Raw genomic sequence first — 12,087 nt, forward strand, 5'->3', positions numbered from 1 at the left:
AAACACAATGATGCTTAAATAGTTTGGTTCTGACCTGTGTTGTTCTAATACAATGTCCTCTTTACCTCAATCCCATCCTTTTAAAAAATTAATCTATTTTTTTCTTACTTTTTTTTCAATTAAGGGAAAACTAAATTTAAAAATAGCGGGATATATTATAGTAACTTTTTTGTTTTCCTATTAACCTGATATGATCTCCAGTACTGCTCTCCCCATCTTGTTCTGTCAGATTTTACTATATTCTATTTTGTTTGATAGTAATTTGAGAGTATAGGCAACCACTTTGAAGGCAATAAGATTCACTAAGATGCCCATTATGGTTTGACTATTTTCTTCTTTTGAACTCCTGTAAGGTCTCCAGTGTAAGTTTTATTGGTCTTGTTCTGTACTGTTTTGATCGATTCTATTATACCTGACAATATAGGCAACTTTTTAAAAATATAGCAAGAGGCACAATGGTAACCATTTTAGATCACCTGATGTTCTATTTTTACATCATGTACTATGCCCATCCTTTTGTTCTAACTGACTCTGTTTTGTTTAGCCATGTTAGGTTTTATTCTCTCCAAAAAATAATAAGAATTGTGGGAGTAAAAAAAAACCCAAAAATTGTAATTGTTATTAAAAAGAGAAGAAAGGAAGGTGGTGTAAGGGATATAACTGCATGTATGTTTAAGTGTGTAGGATGGAAATCCATATTACTGAACTTTTGTTGGATCATTGATCGGCACTGTGCAATCTCATTGTATGAATGTTCACTTTACATGCTTTAATTTTATAATTTGGACAACTATTTCAAAGATGACAATATGTCACCTATTAACTAGTGATATCTTACTGTATTTTTTCCTTGAAGTTCTGTATTATTTGTAACCTTTTACTGCTTATTTCCTTTTTTTCTCTTTAAATAATAAAAAAAATCTTTATATGTTCTAGACAGAAGTCCTTTGTCTGAGCACAGTTCACTAAGATTTTTTTCCAATTTGTGGATTTTCTTTTCACTATGCTAGAGATTTCTTTCAACATGCAGAAACTTTTTAATAAGATGTAATGCCAGTTATTGATTCTGGAAAGTATTTCCCATGTGGTTTGATTCCTGTTCATGAATTCTCTACCTACCCCTAGGTCTTCAAGATTTTTTACCTATTTGGTCTTCCAACAGATTTAGTGTTTCTGTTTTAGTATTTAGATCTTTGATCCATTTAGACTTTAGTTTAGTACATGGTGATAGACACGGGCCTACTTTTAGAATTCAGCATGTGGCCAGCCAATTTTTCCAGCACCATTTATTAAAGAGACTATCATTGTTGCAGTGGACATGTTTGGCCCTTTATCAAAGTTAAGGTGGCTGATTCTGTTTGTAGTTGTAGTTGTAGCTGTATCTTCTAATCTATTCCATTGATCTTCAGGTCTGTTTTTATTCCAGTACCATGTTGATTTTATTACAGTAGCTTTGTAGTATAACTTCCAGTCAGGGATTGTGATACCTCCTGCTTTGCCTTTGTTGCTTAGAATTTCCTTTGCTTTTCTAGGTCTCTTCTGGTTCCAGATGAATTTTAGGAGTGATTTCTCTAGATCTGTGTGGTATGCTAGTGTATTTTGACTGGGATTGCATTAAATCTGTATAACAATTTTGGGAGAGTGGCCATTTTCACAATATTTATTCTTCCTATCCATGAAGAAGGGATGTCTTCCATTTTCTAAGTTCCTCTTCAATTTTTTGAAGGGTATTATAATTTCCCTGAATAGATCTTTTACTTCTTTCATTATATTAATTCCTAAGTATTTCATTTTTTGGATGCTATTGTGAAGGGTGTGGATTCTCTTCTCTCTCAATCATTTTGTTGTGAGTATATAGGAATGCTATTGATTTTTGAGTGTTGACTTCATATCCAGCTACATTACTAAATTTATTTATTATATTTAAGAGTCTTTCAGTAGAGTTTTGGGGTCTTTGATATAGAGTACCATGTCATCTGCAAATAATGATAATTTAATTTCTTCTTTTCCTATCCTTACTCCTTTTATTTCTCTCTTGTCTAATTGTTCTGGCTAGTATTTCCAGCACTATGTTGAATAGGAGTGGTGATGATGGACATCCTTGTCTTGTGCCTGATATTAGGGTAAGGGCTTTCCGTTTTTGGCTATTTAATATGATGCTGGCTGTTGGTTTGTCATAGATGGCCTTCATCATATTGAGGTAAAGACCATCTATTCCAGTTCTCTGTAAGGTTCTTATCATGAATAAGTGTTGGGCCTTATCAACAGCTTTTCTTGCATCTATAGAAATGATGATTCTTACTTTTGGCTGTATTGGTATGGTAGATTACATTTATTTATTTACGTATGTTGAGCCATCCATGCATTCCTGGGATGAATCCCACTTGGTCATGGCATTTAATCTTCTTGATGATTTGCTGCATCCTGTTTGCCAATATTCTATTGAGAACTTTTGGAAAAATCTATTGAGAATTTTTGGAAAAATTCTCAATCAAGTATTGACAGACACGATACAGCAAATTATCAAGAAGATTATACACCTTTCCATCTATGTTCATTAGGGTGATTCGCCTGTAGTTCTCTTTTTTAGTTGGATCTTTCTCAGGTTTTGGTACTAAAGTAATATTAACTTCCAGGAATGAGTTAGGAAGAATTGCTTCCCTTTCAATTTGCATTGAAGAATTTGAGGAGCATTGGCATTAAGTGTTCTTTGAATTTCTTGTAGAATTCTGCAGTGAATCCATCTGGGCCTGGGCTCTTCTTTGTTGGTAAGGATTTAATTACATTTTCAATTTTGTTAATAGAAATTGGGTTATTCTGCAGTTTTATATCTTCTTTACCCAGGTTTGGTATTTCATATGTTTCTAGGAATCTGCCCATTTCTTCTGTGTTATCAACCCTATGAGAGTAGTCATTTTCAAAATAGCTGTTGATGATTTTCTGTATTTCCACAGAGTCTATAGTGATTTCACCCTTTTAATTCCTTATGGCATGAATTTGAGTTTTTTTTTTCTTTCCTTTTTAAAATGAAGTTGGGTAGGGGCTTATCAATTTTATTTATTCTTTCAAAAATTCAACTCTTTAATTCACTAATTCTTGGTATTGTTTTCTTAGTCTCTATTGCATTATTTCTGCTCTGATCTTTATAATTTCCTCCCTTCTTTTGGCTTTGGGCTTGACTTGTCCTGCTTTTTCTAGATGTGTGAGGTGTAGCATCAGGTTGTTTATTTGTGTTTGTTCTTTTTTTATATGGGAACTCACTGCAATAAATTTTCCTCTGAGGACTGCTTTCATTGCATCCCAGAGATTCTGATAAGTTGTATTTTTGTTTGCTTGTAGATATTGTTTAATTTCTTCTTTAATTTCCCCTGTGACTCACTGATTGCACAAGAGTGTATTATTCAATTTCCATGTGTTTGTGGGTTTTTTGCATTTTATCATTAATTTCTAGTTTCATGGTGCTGTGATGCAATAACATGCATGGGATAATTTCAATTCTTTTGCATTTACCTAAGTATGTTCTGTGGGCTATTATATGGTCTATTTTAGAGAATGTCCCATGTACTGCTGAGAAGAATGTATATTCTGATGTCATTGGGTGCAACACTCTGTATACACCTATCAAGTCCATTTGTTCACAGGTGTTGTTCAGTTCTGTTATTTCTTTGCTGATTTTCTGTCTGGGTGATATGTCCCTTTGTATCAATGGTGTGTTAAGGTCTCCTGTTATAATTGTGTTATTGCTTACTTGATTTTTCATTTCTGTCAATACTTCTTTTGTATAGCCTGTTGCTCCCACATTTGGTGCATATATATTTAAGATTGTTATCTTTTCCTCTTGAGGTTTTCCCCTAACTAGTATATAGTGACCTTTCTTATCTCTTTGGATCCTTCTTAGTTTGAAGTTTACATTGTCTGCAAACAGAATATCTACCCTTTTGTTCGATTTCTGGGATGGTGATTATTATATGTCTGGGTGTAGTTTTATTTTGGTTAAGGCTATTTGGAGTTCTATATGCTTCACTGATCCTGATGTCAGTTTCCATTCTCATGTTGGGAAATTTTCAGCTATTACTTCTGTAAATAGCCTCTTGATATCATTTGTGTTGCCCCCTTATTTTTCATTTATACCTATCCATCTTATGTTGTTTTTCTTTGCATCGTCTTGCAGCTGTTGAACTGTTATTTCCTGATTCCTTGTTATTTTTAAAAGATCTTTCCTTTTCTGTTCACTAGCTGCAATCTTGTCTACAAGGTCTGAAATTCTATCTTCATTTTCGTTGCGGTGATTTTGTCAACTTTCAATGGAATTTTTGATTTCCTGTGTATCTCTTTAAATGTGTTTCATGCATTCTGTTCATTTCTTATAATGTTCATTCAGGGTTTCCATCTTTTTGCATTGTTCTTCTAAATTTTTAACTATGACTTCTTTAGATGTGCTTAGCATTTCTTTCATTACATTTATCATTTCTTCTTTTACCTGAGATTATTTCTGACTTGAGTTCTTTTATAGCTTCCTGGAGTTGTTTTTTTATTTTGGTCAATATCATTTCAAGGATTTCAGGTGTATGGCATATATTTTCTTCTATTTACATGTTTCCTAGGCTTGCTTGAGATGCATTTTGCTCTTTCATTTTATCATTTTCCTATATTTCCAGGTTTCCAGCGATGTTCCAAAGCTTACCATGGGTGTGCTATAAATGACCTCGTGTGCCCACAGCTCCCCATGACTGATGGGAAGTCACTGGGCATAGCCTAGTCAGGCCTTCAGGGACCTTCTGTGCATCCTCTGGTGGTCTAAGATGCTGGGCAGGTCCTAACACTGGAAGCAATGGTCCAAAGCTCTCCCCAAGCACACACTGGAACTTAGCTCACTAGCCCTCAGCTCCCAGGGTTCAGTGGAGGTGGTTAGACGTGGCCCAGCCATACCATATTGTACAATTTGAAGAAGGTTATTTGGATACCTCCAGCATTGCTATTTTTGTTTAGTATTGCTTTGGCTACTCTGGGTCTTTTGTGTTTCCAAATGGCTTTTTGTAGTTCTGTGAAGAATGTTGTTATGGTTAATACACTGTGTCAATTTGAGAAGTTTAGAAATTAAACTAAGCCATTCAGCAAGGAGTCAGAATCCTTACTCTGTAAATATCTTAGTCTGTACAAGAGGAAGGCATGGAGGTTCTGTGAGTGCTATACTCGCCCTGTGTTGGGGGGAGGGCAGCCTGCTTACAATATCGGGGAGAAGTAGCTTGTTCCCCGCACTTTTGCTCTGGCTGCTTTTGCTGGCTGCTACCTTGAAGTATTGCTCTAGTGCCTATGATACCCCGTCTTGGAGCCAACTGATTAAGGACTAAAACTCCACAAACAGTGAGCTAAATAAATCTTTCATTCCTTTATTTTGGGTGTATTTTATACCAGCAACAAGAGAAAAGTAAACAAGACAAATGTCAATGGAATTGTGATGGTGATTGAATTGCATCTACAGGTTGCTTTTTAGTAGTGTGTCCATTTTAACAATATTATTTCTGTTGATCTATAAACATGGGAAGTCATTCCATCTTCTAGGATTTAATTTATTTCTTCAGTGTTCTATAATTTTCAGTGTAGAGGTATTTCACCTGTTTTGGTTAAGTTGATTCCTAACAACTATATTTTTTAACCTATTGTGAATGGAATTGTTTTCCTGACTTCTTGCTCAGCTAGTTCATTATTGATATAGAAAAGTTATTGATTTTTAAATGTGAATTTTGTATCCTGCTTCCTTGCTGAATTCAATAGCTCTAAAATTCTTTTAGTGACCTCTTTTTTGGTCTTCTAAGCATAGAACCATCTACAAACCAGGATAATTTGACTCCTTTACTATTTTTATTTCTTTTATTTCCTTCCCTTTGCCTAATTTTACTAGTTAAAACTTCAAATATTACCTTGAACAGGAATGATGACAGTGAACAAACTCTGCATGTTCCTGATTTTAGGGGAAATATTTTCATTTTTCCTGCATTCAGAATAATGTTGTCTATGGATATGTTACATATGGCCTTCACTGTATTGATTATAATCCCTCAATACCTAGTTTCTCAAGGGCTTTTATTATGAAGTTATGTTGAATTTTGTCAAAGGCTTTTTATATCTCAACTGATATGATTTTTATCCTTGATTCTGTATATGTAGTGTATTACATTTATTGATTTGCACATGTTGAACCATCCTTACATCCCTGGAATGAAACCAACGTGATCATGGTATATAATCTTTCTAGTATATTATAGAATTCAGTTTGTGAGGATTTTGTTAAGAATTCCCACATCTATGTTCATCAAGGATTTTATCTATTTTTTTATTCTGTCCTTGTTAGCTTTAGATATCAGGATGAAGTTGGCCTTGAAGAATGTCTTACAGAATTAATTTGGTAGTATTTCTCCCCCTTCTATATCATCGAGCAGTTTGAGCATTAATATCAAGTTGTTCTTTGTCAGGCTGCTAAAGTTCAGCAGTGAATCCACTTAGTTCTGGATTTTTTTTTTTATTGGGAGACTTTTTATTGCCACTTCAAACTCACTGCTTAAGGATCTATTTAGGTGTTTTGACTCAATTTCGGTAGGCCATATGTATCCAGAAATTTATTTATTTATTCTAAATTCTCCAATTTATTGCATTATAGATTTCCAAAATAGTCACTAATGATCTCTGGATTTCAGTGTTGCTGATTTAATATCCACCTTTTGACCTCTGTATCGACTTGGGTCTTCTCTCAATTTCTTTTGATTAGTTTGGCTAGTATGTTTATGTTTTCAAAGCACCAACTTTTTTATTTCACTGATCCTGTATATTGTTCATTTAGTCTGTATTTCATTAATTTTAGTTCTGGTCTTTATTAGTTCCTTCTGTCAGTTTTGCTTTTGGTTTATTCTTTTTTTCAGATCTTGAAATGAATCATTAGGTTACTTATATGAGATCTCTGTAATTATTTTTATATAGGTACTCAAACTTCCCACAGAGAACTGCCTTTGCTGTTTCCCAGAAATGCTATTATGTTGTGTTTCTATTTTATTTGATTCTAGGAATTTTTTAAATTTCCCTCTTGTTTCTTCATTAACTTATTGATCATTCAAAAGTGAATTGTTTCTTCTTCACATACTCATATGCTTTCTTTAGATTCTCATTATGACCTCAAAGATGAAAAACTTTTTAATTTTTTAAAATTTGGTAATGCATGTTATGTGGCCTAAATATGATCTGTTTTGGAAATTGTTAATGGGTTACTGCAAAGAATATGTATTCTACAGTTGTTGAATTGAATGTTCTGAACTTCTGAACACATTTCTGAACTTCATTTGATCTATGGTATAGTTTCATTCTGATGTTTAGCCATTGATTTTTTCTTTGTACTTCTTTCTACTCTGGATAGCCTAGGTAACAGTAAAGCATTAAAGTTATCCACTAATATTATTGGAATAGGATGTATGTATCCTTTTATGTTTAGTAGTGTTTCTTTCATAAAACAGTGCACCAATGTTCAGTGCATAGATATTTACCACTCTTCTGTCTTCTTGGTAGGTTTTTCCTTTACCCAATATATAGTGACCTTCTTTGTCTTTTCTAATTTTATACTGAGGTCTGCTTCAGTAGCTATGTGTATATCTACTGTTGCTTGCTAGTTATTCTACTGGCATGGAATATTGTTTTTCATCCCTTAATTTTCAATCTGAATATGTCTTTCTTCACAAGATATACTGTATTTCTTTTGGGTATGAAAGTGCTAAGTCTTGTGTTTTAATCCAGCCTACAATTGTGTCAGTCAATTGGAGAAGAAGATTATTTACTTTCAGAGGTATTATGGAAAGATATGTACTAATTCCTGACATTTGGTTGTTTTGATGTTTGATTCTTTCCTACTTCTCAGTAGCACATCAACTCTTCCTTTTATGTATTTAGGATTCTTTTCAGTATCTTTTGTAATGTTGGCTTACTGGTCATTAATTTCTTTAGTTTACGCTTGTATTGGAAGATCTTTCTTCAGTTCTTAATTATAACTTTACTGGGTATAGTAGTCTGGGTTGACAGAGAATCTCTCTCTTTGTTGAATTGCTCCTTTACTTTCTGCAGTGTCTTCTTCAATTCCCATAGCTATTTATTTGTATCTTTTTTGAAGTTATCAAAAATGTTAAAAATCAGTCATTAGAATTTTTGGCATTTCATCTATTTCATATATTTTCATTCGGTTACTGATGAATTACATATATTTGTAGTAACTACATTAGCTTGTTTTTTCATACTCCCTGAGTTTCTGTATTGAGACTTTTACATCTATTGGGATAAATATCTTCTCCGCTTCCACATAAGGTCTTCTTAGTGCTCAGACTTTTTTTGAAGAATTGATTCCCCAGCATGAAAAACGAATTACAAAAACAATGATGACTCAAAGACAAAGCAGATATCGTCATACACTAAAAGCCATTTATAATAACTATACCACTGACAAAAGACAAGAAAGCTGCAATAATAATTTAAACTAAAAGAATGAAAAATAATGAAGTGTAAAAGTAATGATAATAAAGATAATAATAAAATATGGAAAAATATTGGAAAAGGAAACTGTAAGAAGTAAAATTTTTTAAAAGAGAAAAAAGAAGAGATTTAAAAGTGTGAGAAAAACTCTAATAAAGAACAAAAATAAATGAGATTATATAATAAGAAAAGGAAATAAAAGCAACAAACAAGAAAAAAAAAGAAAGGAAAAAAGAGAGAAAACCCACAAACAAATAAACAAAAAAAGAAAACATTCCCCACACTGAATTGTCTGAATGGGTAACTTTTCTGTCAAAGATCTTTAGTATTGGAATCCACTAGGTGCAAAGGAGACAGAGTGAGTCGTCACTGGAGCTTGCTATATTTACATACCCTGTTAAAAAGCTGTGGTGTGAATGCTAGGCCCTGTCTCCTGATTCCTACTGCCCAGGGCCTATAGTGTGTTCTCTGTTTCATGGCTGTTTACTCCACAGGCTTTTTAGTGTTGTATCCTTTTAGTGTTGTATCCTGTGTATGCTTCTGTGTATCCCAAACTACTGATCTCTCCAACTAGGTTTGCAGACTGTAGGCTGATGATGTACCCTGCTTGCTCCAGAGCCTCCTTGTTCATGTATCTGGGGGCAAGGCAAGTCTCCAACCCAAGCTATATCCGTGAACATATTGGCAAATCAGGAAAGCAAAAAAGACTACTGAGTTCTGTGGTAGGTGGGAGTAATGAAGAGAATCATGTGATCTCCTGAACTCAATAGCAGCATTTCTAGACCCAGCTCCTGCAAAACCATAAAGAAAGGTTTTGGCAACTCACCCCAGAGGTTGATGTTATTGACCACTATCCCTTTCTGCTGCTTAAACTTTTCAAAGGCTCTCCAACTAGCCCTTCCCTCCCCCATGACCATCTCTTGTGGCTGTCTTCCACATATTCACTGTAGCAAGGTATCCCCGGGGCCCCAAAGTGTGGGTATTCTCTGACCTCTGATTCCAGTGATTTGTTGTCAAACAATAAACCCACCCTCAAAAATGACTCCTGGTCACAGATTCTGAATACAGCAAGCCCTGCATTTGATTACTTCTCTAAGGCAAGAAGAATCACTTTCAGAGTAAGTACTGACACCCACGCGCGCGCGCGCCCACACACACACACACACACACACACACACACACACACACACATACACACCAGGAATGCTTATATGAACTAGAGTTGCTGTTGCAGACTATTTTGTTCTTTTTCCTATGTTGCTTTTTCTGTTTCTGCATGATTTTTAGCATTCTTGTTGGATATGTCTTAATTCTCAGAGCTCTGTCTCTTCTCCAGTTGTCTAGATTGCAAGTTACGAACTAGCCATGAACTGCTTCCTATTTCTATTACCCCATCTTGATCTCTCCTGATTGGACCTGTACCATTATGAAATGTTTTTCTTTGTCTCTAGTAGAAGTCCTTGTTTTCAAGTTTACTTTATGTGATATTAATAGATTAGTTGATTAATTAATCATGTTTCCATAATATATCTTTTTCCACCAAGCTATAATGCTTATCAGTATATATTTGATAGTAAATTTATTAGGAGAAGCAAACAACTAGATAATCTAAAAATGAAAGCATTAGTTTTTTGGGGGGTTGGGCAGAGAGGCCATAATTGGAATATAGCACTTGAGAGGGATTTCTGTCATAAGGAAAAGTTTTTATTTTTTATGCGAGTGGTTGTTACATAGATATCTGCTTTATATTCACCAAACATATAATCATATTTGTGTATCTTTGTAGATGTAGTTTATAGTTCAAAATGAAAATAATCTACAGTAAACAAAGAATAATGCTCATTATGTCATGTGCTCAAATAATATTTACAAAATATTAGCCACATACTTTGTCACAAAGGAAACCTTAAATGTCCGAAACATGACATCATTCTGATTGTGTTTTCTCAGTAACACATAATCATATTTGAAGTCTACCTTACATGTTAGGTAGACTGTTATCTGACATGTTAAAATATATCATGCAAATAATGAACTAAAGCCCATAGCATTAAATATCTATGAATCTTTACTACTAATAAAAAAAACTTCAAAGAAATAAATAAATTGAGGCAAAATGCCCACTCTTCTTTATAATAAAATTCCAAAAAGTAAATATAAGAAAAATTAGAGTCATAACAAATTGTAATTTGGTAAAAATCAAGAAAATAATTATTTCAATGGATGCTTAAGGAGAATTATGAGTTTCCTTTAGTTGCTTCTTTTATCTCATTTCAAAATGTAATTAAAAGGGGAAAATGATTACTATTTTTTAAAAATCTGGCTGACTCCTTAACTCTGTTCAGAATTAATATCAACCTGTTTTGGGACATCAGGGATTTCCAGATATTTTACATTCTCACTTATAATGCTGAGCTTAGTATGACTTTGGCAAAAATATATAACCTCAGTCTACTCACAAGAAAATTTGAAGTAGCACAAAACTGAGGGACTTTCTACAGAATAGTGACTGATCACTGTTCTTCAAAAGTGTCAAGGTCATGGGAAAACAAGGAAAGACTGAAAAATTATTATTGATTGGTGGAAACTAAGGAGACATGATGGTTAAAGCAACCCTTCCTCCTATACAGACAGCTCAATAAAGGGTTTTTGCCTCCATTAAAACCATAATAACTGCTTTTTAAAGCTAGTAAGAGATGCTTTATAAAAATACTAAGGGCTTCTCATATGCTCCAGTGCCCTTCAACAATGTAGCAAAAACTTCTTTATCTGTTTTATAGTTCTTGAGTCTGTTGGTTGCCTTTTCCACTGAATCATAAGTAAAAGTTAACCAGCTCATTGACAGAGAAATCCTGCTGGAGAAAAGATAACACAGAACAACAATAGAGGTAAAAGAAATACAAGATCAACACCTACCACAAGAAAATTATCTATAAACATAAACATACAAAGATCACTAGGTATGAGAGAAAGATCAGTGAAATGAAAATGAGAAAAATGTGTTGTTGATTCTAGAAAAATTGTATGTAATGCAAGAAACTAAAGAAAACTTTAGTTAACAGCTGAGAAAGAGTCAAATGGTTATGCATTCAACAAAGAGAGAGAGAGAGAGAGAGAGCACAGGTGTCCACTGAAAGGAACAGATTGGAGTTGCAAAGAAGTCTTAAAGGTTGAGAGGCCTGATAGTTAAAATAGAAAATCCAGTAGAATTCACAAAATGACAGGTCACTGGCTGACTAAAATATGAATTCTATTTGATTCTGAAATAGAATCAAACAGGCATTGAGATATAAATAAATTGAAAAAAGCAGAGATGTAGTTGTCAATGGTTTTCTCATTGTTTTTTGCCTTTATTTTGAGAGTTACTTTAGGCATTATGAGTCATTTCAGTTTGCAAAAGACATGTTGCTTTATTTTTCCATTACCACCTCAGAGGTCATACTCCTTCTTTTTTAACGTTAATGATGTCTAGTATGTAGAGTATAGCATAACTTTTCCATAGCCATCAATTATCTGTAGTTACATTATTTTGCAGTTGCCCTTTCCACATCCAAATATTTGTTATTTACTTAGAAACTAACA

The sequence above is a fragment of the Cavia porcellus genome, unplaced genomic scaffold, assembly GCF_034190915.1.
Source record: "Cavia porcellus strain 051 isolate PalLab524CR breed Dunkin Hartley unplaced genomic scaffold, mCavPor4.1 scaffold_4, whole genome shotgun sequence".
NCBI lineage: Eukaryota > Metazoa > Chordata > Mammalia > Rodentia > Caviidae > Cavia > Cavia porcellus.